General features: G+C 37.4%; 1 protein-coding gene across 1 annotated transcript in view; it reads right to left on the reverse strand.

Annotated features, from left to right (window-relative positions):
* NALF1 (NALCN channel auxiliary factor 1) overlaps nucleotides 1–13,754 on the reverse strand; it is a 484,017-nt gene that overhangs the window by 379,902 nt on the left and 90,361 nt on the right. The window lies entirely within an intron of this gene.

The raw sequence follows: 13,754 nt of genomic DNA on the forward strand, positions 1-13,754 counted from the left end.
CCTTCTTTCCTTAGTGCTAAAGGGATTTTTTTTCTGAGTACATTTTGAGGTTTTAGAGTTTTTTCCATGCATCTTTGACCTTTATATACATTGTAACTTCATCGAAAGAAAGTCTAAGCTTTTCTTCCTGTATGTAAATAATTACTCAGCTGCGTATACCTAGAAGCTTATGAGCTTTTAAAAGTTACTCAGAACCTATGAACTACTTAATGTAGGAGCTGCTGAGGCTTTAGAGTCCCTATCAATATGTAGAATTGTGAGCACTCAATGTCATTGAAGACCAGGCACACAGTGTTTTTGAATGATATTCTTTTTCAAAAACAGTCAAGCATCTAATAAAGGATTGGGAAAAAAAGAGTATGCAGGAAACTACAGAAAGCCAGGAAATTCAAAGCAAAGATGAAATGGTAAATCAATTAAAACTTTGGACTAAAAAATGGAAATTTAGAAGTAAGATAACCATGATCTGTTAATTATGTCTCTTCCAGTATCAGCCCACTTCAACAACTTGCAGTTTGTGTGTGTGTGTTTATTGGGAACTCCAGAACTGCAACTGCTTAGCCTTTAATGTGCATCCCATGGGTGCTTCACAGCCTAGAACACAATTAGATAAACATTTGCCCAAACTCAGCTTGAATGTGAATACTAAAATTATTTAAGGTCCTACTGTAACAAAAGGGTTTTCTTTTCATTTTTATTTTATTGGGCTTTTTGTTATTTTTTTTTAATTCTTACTTATCTGTTTTTACAATGCTACCAGAATGAGATATTCTCTCTCCCAATCCTAGTTGGAAACAAGACCCCCATCTCATAATCACTAAGGTTACCTATTATACCAACTGTTAAGCAAAGAGAACGTAAAGCACAGACCAGCTTTATGGACCCCAGCTTCTAAGCTCACTCCACTGAGAGTTTTTCATTACATACTCTAATAAAAGTGAAGACAATTTTAAGACCAAATGATCAAAAGGATGAATTCACGAAGACCACAGACCAACATGCAGACCTATGAGAAGTTATCAAATTGTATAATGCCTTTTTTCTGTCACTGTTGAAACTGATTTTTAAATTCAAACCAAACTTTTATATAAGATCTAAAGACAAAATAATACACATGAATCTATGTAGCTATCAATATTAATACAGAGATTTAGCAAAGCAAAGCTATTTACAATTCAGAAAGTCATCTACGCAACCCCTCAAGGAAAATATTACTAACCATTTACTGGAGTTCTTTTGTTAAAATGTAGTCAGAATAGGCCAAACTCCAATTGCCTACATTAGAGCTGAACAGTAAAAAGGATAAATTGCCCTAGCATGAACCTTTCCATCTTCTCCAATAACACAGCTACCTGCAGTGCCTTATAAAATTATGGAGAACACTGAAAATGAACTCCTCCCAGAGAAGAATAAAGAAACAGCAGCAGCAGGTTCCATGCATATCAACACCTGTGTTTGCTTTTCAGTTCTTTAAAAAACAAAAACCACAGTCATCAAGGCAGCATTAAAATCATGATCATAAAACAACCTGAGATGAGTCTCTGAGTAAAAGCCTGATAAGTAGCAAGCCTAATTTAGGCTGTACCTTGACTGAGTGATAAAACATACCTGAAATAGATTAATCATTATGAGCCACACTGCTCAATTAAGTGTTTTTAAACAGTCTGAAGCGTTAACTCCATCTTTTGTCATCGGAAAATTCACCCACCCTCCACTCCAGCAGTGCAATTAGGAATCTTTCTTCTCCTTTCTTCCCTTTTTTAATTAAATAACACAATAATCTGTTGGACCTAAGAATTTCACTGACTTTGTAAGCAGAAAAATAATAATTTAAGGCAGGCTTTTTCCCCTTTTCTATCTTGAGGTTGTTCATATAATTGTGGATATCTACATGCAATGTGCAAATTAAATTAAATATTACATTAATATTTGTATTAGGTAAGGCCATTTTTATGTCTTGGGTAAACCTATTTCCCCTCCTGTCTTGTTTTCTAATGTATTCTTTCAATTAAGCTCTCTTGTACACATTTCCATACAGTACCTCTACATGATTTAAAGAAAAATGCACTACTTTAAAACACTGGCTACTGTCAAGATGTCACCTTATTGGGATGACAGCACTTCATTATAAGAAAACTCATGCAGCAACACAAAGTACTCTCCCTTTTTTTTTCGCTGGTGTGCTGAAATAGTGTTTCGTAGGCAGGAAAAAGCAGGACCAAGAAGAAAACATGAGGAAGAATCACCTAAATATAGTAGTCCAGTTCAGGTAGGAGACCACCTAACCTCCCTATACTGTCTATGGGAAAACAGAAAATCTTTGAGAGGGGACTGAGACACTAACTTCCTAGTTTAAGGTGGCATATACACACTTTTTGACTTTGTGATACTTGTTTCTGTGGCAAGATGTTCTCTGTATCTCAACTGGAAAGTTTTAATGCTATATTTAATTTAAATAAATTGTTCTTTGACCAGCCAAAATAACGCCGCTAAACTTCATACCAATGCATTTCTTGCACTAACCCATAAACACCTCGCCTGGTGTTTCGCACCGCTTTCCACTGGCCACATTCCTCCGATTTCTTTGTAGTCCTGAGTTCCCTACCCCACACCATAATGAGGTGCAGCAGAGGGTGGCGAGTGGAACCCACAGGCAGTATGTGTGGGCATACACCAGGCATCTGCTAAGCATGAAAGTCAGCCATTGGTCTTCCTCCTCTGTATAGGAACCATTGCTCAGAAACGTGATGGGAGTTCCGTATCCTTGGGAGGTCTTCTTGTCCCAGATGGCAGAAACTGGCCAAAGGGTTCAAAAGTTAGTTAAGGGTGGAAGGAAAAGGAGGCAGACAAATAGCATGATTACATATGCTTTACGAAACTGAGCAAAAGGGAAATTACGACAACTATCTCTGCTTCACTCAGCTGACTCCCAGAGTATGCCTCCTCCCAGTGTGAACCCCACTTACCTTCTACGTATACTTTATTCTTTCCTTTTTTATGGTAGGAAGTGGCTGAGCCTATTGGCCTGGGTTTAGCTGTAACAGTTGTTTTTTTCTCCTTCTTAGCAGCTAATGCAGTGCTGTGGTTTTGACTTTAGCCCGAGAACAATGCTGACAACACACTGATGTTTCTATCTGTTGCTAAGTTATGCTTCCTCCGATCAAGGACTTTTCAGTCTCCTGCTGTGCCAGTAAGGAGGGGCACAGGAAGCCTGAAGGGAGCAGAGACAGAACACCTGACCCAAACTAGCCAAAGGGGTATTCCATACCACAGCACACCATGCCCAGTATATAAACGGGGGGAATCACCAGGAAGGCCCAGATTGCTGCTCAGGTCAGGCTGGGTATCAGTCACAGGGTGGTGAGCATTGTAAGCATCACTTGTGTTTATTGTTTTCCTTTTCCCATGTTAGTTTCATATTCTCTCCCCTTGTTATTTCCCTTATCATTATTATTACTGGTGGTAGCACTAGTGGTTTTGTGTTACACCTTAGTTACTAGACTGTTCTTATGTCAACCCATGGGATTTATGTTCTTTCAATTCTCCTTCCCATCCCTCCCGGGGATGGGGGCAGAGCGAGCAAGCAGATGCGTGGTTCTGAGTTACTGGCTGGGCTTAAACCACAACACCTATGCAGTACGATAAAAATTAAATATAAGATTGGACTGAAATACATTTTTTTAAGTAACACTCATTTAATTCACTTTGTAAAGACCTGTCATTAATTTTCTTATAGTGATTATGTTGTGAATACATAGTTGTGTGCATGTATATTTTTTTCTCCAAGCAGGTAATAATGCATTAACAAGCCTCAACATGAATCTATTTAATTTTCTTCCATTGACTGTCAAGACATAATACAAGACCATTAAAGAATTTATCAGAATTAACTGATAGTACACTAAGGAACTAGGATGTCATTCCACCTAGTCAGTCACTAGCTGAACACATCACTTCACGCAAGTAGATTCAACTCATTGTCTCATTTCCAGATTTCTCACTGCCAGCACTTACAAAATTCAGACAAGACACAGAAACATTTCAAGATCGATTAAATACACTAAGAAAAATGCAAGGAATTGTCATATAATGGACTGTCTTCCAAGTTCTCTGCAAAGTCATTTTCCTGGACCATTAATTCTGAATTGCCATTTACAGAATAATTGCACTTTTGTTTCCCTGGGGATCTTGCTGGTGTGCTTGAACCTGTGCTATCATTCTTAACCCTCACATCAAAATATATACAGCAGAAATAGAAGTCATGAGCTTACAGGTCATTAGTGCAGAACTGGGCCTAAGGGTATCTTTAATAGATCTGACGAGGACATCCTTACAATGACTGCATTTTCAGGGGAGTACAAAAATTTTGTACAGAAGGACACAGCTGGAACTATTCTGAGAAAGGTTAGTTGGGACAGCTGAATGTCCCTGAGGAGATAATAAATTGAATTGGCCAATTTGATAGACCTGATTTTGAACTGGAGGAAATCCAAACAGCAAAAGCCTTTTGAACAGTAAATACTTCCCCCATTAATTGCTGAAAATACAGGTAGGCTTGAGGGAGTTTCAGTTCAACTATGCTTTTTTTTTTTTTTTTTAGGTAACTTGCAGATAAAAAATGTACTGTACTTGAAAATTACTCTCATAACTTTGATGAGGCTTGTGTTGAGAAAAATTCCTCTCTCTTTCCTTTTAGGAACTACCAAGGGAGGAGCAAAGCTAACAAAGTTAATGACTCAATGTCAAAAGTCAGAAGTGGTGGATCTGAGGCAGGAAGGAAGCCTGGCTGCCTCCCTGCTGTTGTGCAGGGTAACTAGGAAGGCTCTGCATTAGCAAGAACATCATCCTGGCCACACTTTTGTCAGGCTCTGAATAAAAGGTCAGTGCCTCCCTCATTTTCCCCTTCCAATCAATATTTAGTCTGCTCAGCAGCCCCAGAGCTGGCTGCCTCTGAACTTCAGCGCTGTTAGTTACTGAGAAACGCTTATTATGACAACTTAGATCTCCCATCAGATGTGACCTGCAGCGGCTGCCCTGTCTCTTTCAATCTACTCTGAAATACAAAGATGACTCCAGCACACAGGATTTGCTGTACAAACCACTGCAGAGAAGCTCCTGATCAATAGGAAAAGTAACAGCCTATGAAGTGACTGGCGTCCAAGTATGTTACATAGGAAAAAAAATGTATATAATAAGGGTAAGATAACTAGATACTAAAAAATATAGCTATGAGGACTTAAAGTTTTACTTCCTCGTATTTTACCAATCAAAGCTCCAGCACTAATGGATTTTTCAAAGGTTGTTTCACTTTTCACAAGACCTCAGGCAAGACACACGGCATCCATAATGTTACAAGCCAGCCAGGAATTTTTTTTTGAGAGAGAGATGTTAGATGAACACACAGAAACAGAGTGATTTTACTGAAAATTATGCAGACTCTGGGATTTCAAATAACTGGTAACAGTATAGACAACTTCTAGTCCCTCGGTTAGTATTTGGAGCAAGGGCCTAAAACCACCGTGGCAGTACTGATACTCTGAACAAAACTAAACTTTTCAAGGCTTGCACACTATTTGCGGAGGAGTTTTGATTCACCAAGAACTGTGTTGTGACTACCTTTACATAGATACCTCGGGGAAGGGAAGTGATATATTAGTTAAGGCACAATTTTTGAGCTAGGCTCTATTCCAGGTTTTGTCCCAACTTCCTCTGTGACCTTGAACAAAGCACCTAGTTCGCTGTATTTCAGCTCCATTTCTAGAAAATGAGGACAAGGAAATTGTGCTATCTCAAGAGCCCTGTGAAATGAAATTAATTAGCAGTTGTGAAGCACTCATATGCTGTGGCCACGGCAATCTTCAGTCTGAAAAAAACAGGGCAATGTAGTAAAGGTTTTTCTATGTTCTGTATACCTAAAAAAAAAAGTCAGTGCTACAAGCTTGATTCTTGAGCACTTGGCACTGATGAAATCAATCACAGTCTGTTTCCATTCCCTGCTTGCCTCTGAAGGAACACAGCTATATAAAAACTGGATTATAAAGCAGCATGCTTGCTATACAAACATAGAATTTTTATTTGTCTTCCAATCCAAAAACAAGAAGAAAAAAATTTCAGTTAGAGTTCTTATGCCTCCACTAAAACCAGCTTCTCCAATATTGTCTCTTAGAAAATATATTTTGGGGCACACAAAAGCAAACAAAAAACTACCAAAAAAAAAAAAAAAAAAAAACACACACACAAAAAAACAAACAAACAAAACCCCCAAAACAAATAAACAAACAAATAACTTAAACAACAAACAAAACAAACCAAACAAAAAAAAAAAAACTAATGAAGAAAAAGAAAAGCAAAACAAAACAAAACGGATAACCAGATTCAGAAAATACCTAGCAGAGGAGATTCCCTTTTACCTACTATTTTAGTAGCTAGCATACTCTGCAGTGATCTCTCCTATAGGAGACACAGCTGGCTATCTCGCACCTCCCACATCCCACATTTCTCGCCTATTCCCATTATTTCCGTTTGATGCCTTCCTACAAATTCATCACAGATTCATAAGTAGTTTGGGGATGACTGAAACTGGGGGTGGGACTGGCATATTTAGTATTCATGCAACGTTTTTGGAGGTTTTGATGCAAAACCAGTGTTTTTAAGAACGTATTTATAACAGTTGAGTGATACTGCATATGCATGTAGAGCTGTTATTTATATGTTTATATATTGCCTATTTATGTTATCTGCAAACTGAACAGCTGAATGCTCTGGTCTGTTCTGAAATTTTAACTAGGTAATTCTCTGTATTATGTGTATTCACACCTCAAGAATATTCAGTATGTCTGGAGAGGTTATAATATACTAAATCATTCCTGTGAGGTGTGTTCTATGAATATCAATTCAACAAATATAACATGAGTCATTAATGTCTGTAAGGAAAACAGGAAAAAAAATATCAATAGAAGAAACTTTTACCTTTAGGCTAAATTGGCAATTTTAGAACTGTTCTTTAGAAATGTAGAGCTCTGTAAAAATGCTAGATATCTGTAAAAATACTCACACAAATTTAATTTTAAGAATATACTTTCAATAATATTTTCAGCCATTTGAATAAAAATTGTTGTAATATAGCTTCAAATTAGTTTACTGATTATTTTTTTCCTTGCAAATACTGGATGTCAAATGCCATTGCTGAAAGCCTTAGTTTCAAAGAGATGATTCTATTCCCCTTGATGCTTCAAAATAATAAGAATTCTTATTTTTAGACCATTTTTATAAAGACCATTAAATGCCATTTATTAAAGACCATTTCATGTATACGTATCTGTAAATGCTCAGAAAGCATATGAATGCTTCACTACTATTGTATGTACACATATCCACAGATGTTCATCATATGTTCTGAATTAAAGTGGTCATTCACATTCATCTATAACTTTTGGCATTCCCATAGCACAAGAGTGTCTGCCCATTATGTGTTTGGTCAGTACCCAGCACAATGCCTTACTAATCCCACAGAAAAGGTTGGAGCAAAGATGATCAATAGGACAGAAGTTATAGACATTGTAGACTGAAGAATGCTCAAGTATGGCCAATGTTATTCTTCCCTTTCTGACACTTAATTACAGTCACCTGTCTTCTCTTTTCTTCCTTGAAAAATAAAGATTATTACTCTCTAAACTTTACTGCAGTAATTGCAAATGCTGGCAGCCTGGTAGTACAGATCCTTACTGTGAAGGCAACAGTTTAAAAATGAGTTTTTGAAAGGCAGCACAGAAAGGCTCGCACTCTAGATTCAACATAATTTAACATACATACACAACTGGATTTGAGAGGCAATAATGCAACCATAATTTTCTGTAGAAATTGCCTTAAGTTTTGACTAAGATGCTCAAATAAAAAGACCCTGATTCAGGTGTTACTCTTGCTTAGCACATACTGGCAGAGCTTTTAGTAGCCACTAGGTAATGGACAGGATTACCAGTATTCCAGGCTCCTGGTGTAGTATTATAAACACATGCGTCTTTTCTTAATTTATTTTTCTTTTTCTGCAAGACATGTATCACTATTAATAAAAAAAAAAGCCTTGAAAGATTAATTTTAAACATCTAGACAATGTTATTTAATTGGAAGTTACTTCTTCTCTAAACTTATTAGGAATACATACAGGACAACTGGAACTTCTAGAGATAAGGGTTTTTTTTAGAGAGAAAAAACATTTTGGATGTGTAAACCTATAATTTTTGTTTATTTTCTAACTGGGAATAAGTTTGTGTAGGAAAAATATTTTTTAATGAAACCAACAAAACCAATAAAAATAAAAATATATTTTTATTAAACAAGAGGATTTTTAATTTTATCTATGATACCTTAACTTTCAAAGGGTAACATGAAAGGAAGAGGGAGAAGCTTATTGTTTTATTGCTATCACACCTGACTTTCCTCAGATTGCTTTTAAATACTGAGTGTTGATCCTTGGAAAAAGCAGGTTTTGGATTTTCTTTAACTTCACCCTGATTCTGTAGTTATATAATAAGAAAATTGACTTGGGACATGGCAAGGACATATTTGTAAACAACACTTTTCACCAGATCAAATTAGAATTTTTTGCTTTCAGTAGGATTCTAAAAGATGTTAAATCCCCAGATACTTTGTTGCTGGAGGATGCACTCAAAGCTTCAAAATGTCAAGTTTTCTATATGTATTTGACCAAGGCACAAATCCCATTATTATGCTGTACTGATGTGTGAGATTTAGATATTTGTTAACACTGTAAGAAATACTCAGGAGTTGCTGTCCTTCACCAATAATGAAGCCAGCTGTGCAGTTTTGAGGTCTAGTTGTGTATTGCAGATAACTCATCACACAAACATTGCAGAAGTCTCCAGAACCATAAGTCTTCCCCAGCTAAAGGAACTAACCACAACTAATAATACATCTATGTTAAACACCATACATACGACTGTGTGCATTGTCCTTTCACATCACAGAATCATAGAAAGGCCTGGGTTGGAAAGGACCTTAAAGATCATCTAGTTCCATCCCCCCTGCCATGGGCAGGGACACCATCCAGTAGACCAGGTTCCTCAAAACCCCATCCAACCTGGACTTGAACCTGTCCCCTTGCCATGGCTTCTCTGGGCAACCTGTGCCAGTGACTCACCACCCTCACTGTAAAGAATTTCTTCCTAATGTCTAATCTAAATCTACCCTCTTTCAATTTAAAACCATTCTCCCTTGTTCTCTCACTACATGCCCTCTCCAGATGAAGCTCAACATGAACTGGCAGTGTGTGCTTGCATCCCAGAAAGCCAACCATATGCTGCATCAAAAGAAGCATGACCAGCAGGTCGAGGGAGAGGATTCCCCCCCCCGACTCTGCTCTTGTGAAACCCCCACCTGGAGTACTGCATCCAGCTCTGTGGCCCTCAACACAAGAGGGATGTGGACCTGTTCAAATAAGTCCAGAGGAGGGCTATGAAGATGATCACAGGGCTGAAGCACCTCTCCTATGGAAACAGGCTGAGAAAGCTGGGCTTGTTCAATCTATCATGAACCCATCCACAGGCTCACCAGGCTTCACAGATGGCAGGTTACCTGGCTGTGTAGCCTCTGCGGCCTTACAACTTCAGCTGTGTCAGAGGAAGAAGGAAACCTCAGCATTTCTGTGGAAAATGTGTGAATTTGCTGACTAACCCTGTTGCAGATGTAAGACTTGATCCTGCACCAAATTCCACATTGAGTACTGGGCCTTTTGGCAGAGTACTGCAAGACCAGAACTGAATTCCCAAGTAGGCTTTGTCTCTTGGTTGTTTCTTGATTGGCTTCTTTACTTTCAGTAGAGCTGGTTTACTGATAGGAAACAATCTGAATGTCCCAGCAGCCAGAATGGTTTACTTGGTGTCCCATTACATTTAAATGGCATGCAATAATTCAGACATGGGTTTAATAAATGAGGGTATAAAACAGCAATCATGTATTTTACCCTACCAGGGTCAATTAAAATTATTTGTCTAGTTTTTATACTTACTTTGTTGTACAAGATGATAGGAATGATGGGGTTGAAGTCTTGCCAAAGTTATGCTGCCATGAGGTTAGGAGGAAAACTTCTGGAAGTAGGTTTAAATTTGCCTGATCTCTAGTTGTCATTCCAGTGATAACTACTAGCAGGTTCTAGTAAGGTGAAGAGGTAATGAAGGAATATAAGAGATCTGGTAGCAAACCCATTTAGGGTAAGAGAGGATTATTGTATCTTCTGCAGTAGGAAAGTAGGCAACAACAGATGGTGCAGAATGGAAAGTTCACAGCAAACGCTCCTCCTTTAGCTTATAGATACTTTCGTGGAACAGAATATACATACCTCAGTACAAAAATCTAGTCTTCAATTTGAAATCCAAATGAATATTCAAGTACCCATCTTTCCCAGCTGCTATGTATGATTATGCTTTTAAAGATAGGCAAGCTAGCTCAAATGACATAAGAAAAGTCCAACCCGAATCTCCAACCAAATGCAATCTTGATTTTGAGTTTAAAAAATGTTTTCAAGTGCTGTTTGAAATACCCTTATAATTCTAATTCCTCTTTGCTTGTATGCTTACTTAAAATATGGCTAGAAAAATATTGCAGTGTAACTCGCACGAGCTCAGGAAACTTTTGTACTTTTAACAGAACATATATAATGGGAAATACTTTGGGTAATTCTATGGGTTTAGACATTTATTTCTATGTCAAATTGTGCAATATCATCGTCTTATTAAAAATTACTGTATCATCAGAATTAGGATTGTCTACAACAATCATATCCTGTATCTATACCCAATCTCATTACACTGCCCAAAGAGTCACAAGCACATTTAAATGAGATAAATAGCTTTAAATAGGCTGCAAGGTGGACTTGAAGGTCTAATTATTTAGGAATTTTGGAAACTGTATTTAAACACACAAATCTGGAAAGATATCTCACATCAGCCTGGCGTGGGTTCAGTACAATTCAAATCAATGTTCCCATTACTGAGGTTAATCTTGAAAGAATACTGTGTAATCAAGAGAAGAATACTGTGTAATCAAGAACGAAGCTGAACACTTTCCCTAAAACCACGAAGGAGGAGGCTTCAGTTTTAAAACTATTTTTTTGTAAGCTTTGTTCCCTGTTTCATTCTGTTTTATTAATAAGGCATTGCTTTCTACACTGTAGGCATCTACAGTCAGGTAATAATTGTTTCTAATTTTTAGTAGGCTGCCCAAAAGATATTCTATGCTAGTTCAACTAAGCTACCAAGTGCAAAGCTAAAAGTCATTTGCAATAGTACTCCTGACTGGAATATTGATGGGATACTGCCCATAGGTTGTGACTGCTCCTCCTGCAATGTCATTATGGAGCACTTACAAAGGATTCATCACCGGCAGGGCACTCACAAACAAACAAACTTGTTAGGCAACACACATCTTCAGCTGAGAAGTACAACTGCGACACACCAGACAGACGTGCATGTTTCTAAATTCATTGGGGTTTTTTCTTCATTATCTGCAACTATACATCTGATTCAATTGTGCTGTAACGTGTTCTTTTACCTAGCTTTCTACTATCTGGACTTTGATTGCTTCTCTGAAAATACTCCTCATCCCTTGCTCCCAAGATTTTCTCCACTGAAGTCATATTAGAAGAAACTACTCACATAGACTAACAGATGCTTGTAGGACTCAAGCTTCTATTTTCTTTGCCTTCCATACTATACATACAACATATCCCCTGAATGTCATTCAATCGCTCTTTAAATGACATGCATGATTTTTCACTACACTCCCATTGTCTTTCATAATCTAAGAAAATGATGTCAATGGAATCATACTTTGTGCTGGAAGAGTTCAATGAGAGAAGTCTCTCCACTGGTTATGCAGGTAGTAGGAGACTGGAATTACCACCAGCTGCACTTGATATTTTTGACTCAGCTGAATATTAACTTCACCTTGCTTCTCAAATTTAGCTAATCATTCCAAAAGCTTTGCACCACTCTACTGTCAGTCTTCCAGCTGCAGATATTAATTTCACAGTTGTCTGTGCATCTATTATCTTAAACAAAATCCTCATTCTACAAGCTATAGTGGCTTTTAAGTGCTTTTCAGCCTTGATGAATAACCCCCAGCAAGCACCACAGTTGCAAGGAACAGGTTCAAAACACCAATAAAGTCCCTTGGACAATAAAACTTCCATGCTCTTAGCTAGGTCTATGCAAAGTATTGGTTGCTTTTGACAGTATCTTGCCTACATCTGTTGTCTGGGGTGTTTTTGCTCCTGACAAGATATCCAATAACACTGCGTATGCACATCACTGGTTCTGAACTCACAGCATGTGCGTCAGGCAAAACATAATTGATAATATAGCACGGAAAGCAATTATAGAGAAATCTGGCCAAGATCTTGCCAGAAACCGTCAAGAAGAACATTATTACACAGTATTTTCTGCAGTCTGATTTTATCTTTTTCTCTTTCAGATGGTGAGGATTATGGCATTTTGATATCCTCCAGTATTTCTTGGTTTTCTATATGGAGAAAATAATCATGAAAAGGTGCGTATCTCCATTGGATACCATCAAGACCTGTACGTAAGTGAACATTATGATCATTTTACCAACTTTTGAGACAGACCTGCATCTGTAAATGCACTATCACTACTTTTATAAAATCACTTACACATTTTGATTAAGTGCTGGGAAGATCATAGAATTAAATCACTGTTCCTTAACTAATACAGTTTTAAAATTTTTCTCTACCAGTTCTTCCCTTGCCTATGCAACATCTGTTCTATCACAACAGTCTCATGTTTCTTTTCTTCTTAGCAAATAATTTGCTGCCCCTCGCCTTCTTTGTAAATGTTCACTCTCTGCTCTGGGACTGGATAAAAATTTCATCACTTCTGCATGACTAAATACAAATGGAGCTCTGAAACACTTTGGGAAAGCCCTTCTACCAAGGAATGACATTCTCATTCTTTTAAAGCAAATTTAAAACTATATGCTTTAAGTACAGATATTTAAAGATATTTAAGCATTGCAAAAAAAAATTATGTTTTTTTTTTCTTCTCTACAAATAGTATAATACAGTTGTATTCAGGTTTTCTAGCTTAATCCAAATGGAGAATGCCCATTAGAACCTCAGAATCTTTCACTAGCTACTGCATCACAGACAATAACAATCAGTTGTAAAGAGTATTTTAAAACAGAGTATCAATAATAAGGTCACTGAAATAGTCTCTCAAGTGTATTTGTCTCTCAAAAGTGTTTCATGCTTTCCAGGATAATGTACTGTATGTGTTAAGGTAAAAAAAAATCCCCAATATTCTCAACACAACCTTTTAATTGAATTTACAGAACTTAATTCTTTTCAGTCAAATGGTCCACAGGGGTAGTTATGCTAGGAAGTCTAGTATTTCCCAGCTAAAATCAATGGCAAAATGTTCACCAAGTTCAATGGGCAAAGTCAAGTCTGAAGAGAATACCATCAGCCCACAAGCACAGAAAGCATATGCCACCATTTAAACTGAAAATACATTTTCACAGAGTGCTTTCATCCAGATTTAGGCAATAGGTTTTACATCTATTGGAAAGCTATCTTCGCACACTTCTTTTTATAAAGTGTTCTAAAAAAGTGAGTCTTAGGTATTTTTTTGCCTTATCTCTTGCTGTATGATTCAATCAGGGTAATAAGGAATGTGAATGCAATCTAGATGCACAGCCAGCATGCTCAGACAGTTCACACCATG

Source organism: Pezoporus occidentalis, unplaced genomic scaffold, assembly GCF_034315485.1.
Source record: "Pezoporus occidentalis ecotype Australia unplaced genomic scaffold, CSIRO_AGI_Poc_V1 ctg27, whole genome shotgun sequence".
In the NCBI taxonomy this organism is placed as follows: Eukaryota; Metazoa; Chordata; class Aves; order Psittaciformes; family Psittacidae; genus Pezoporus; species Pezoporus occidentalis.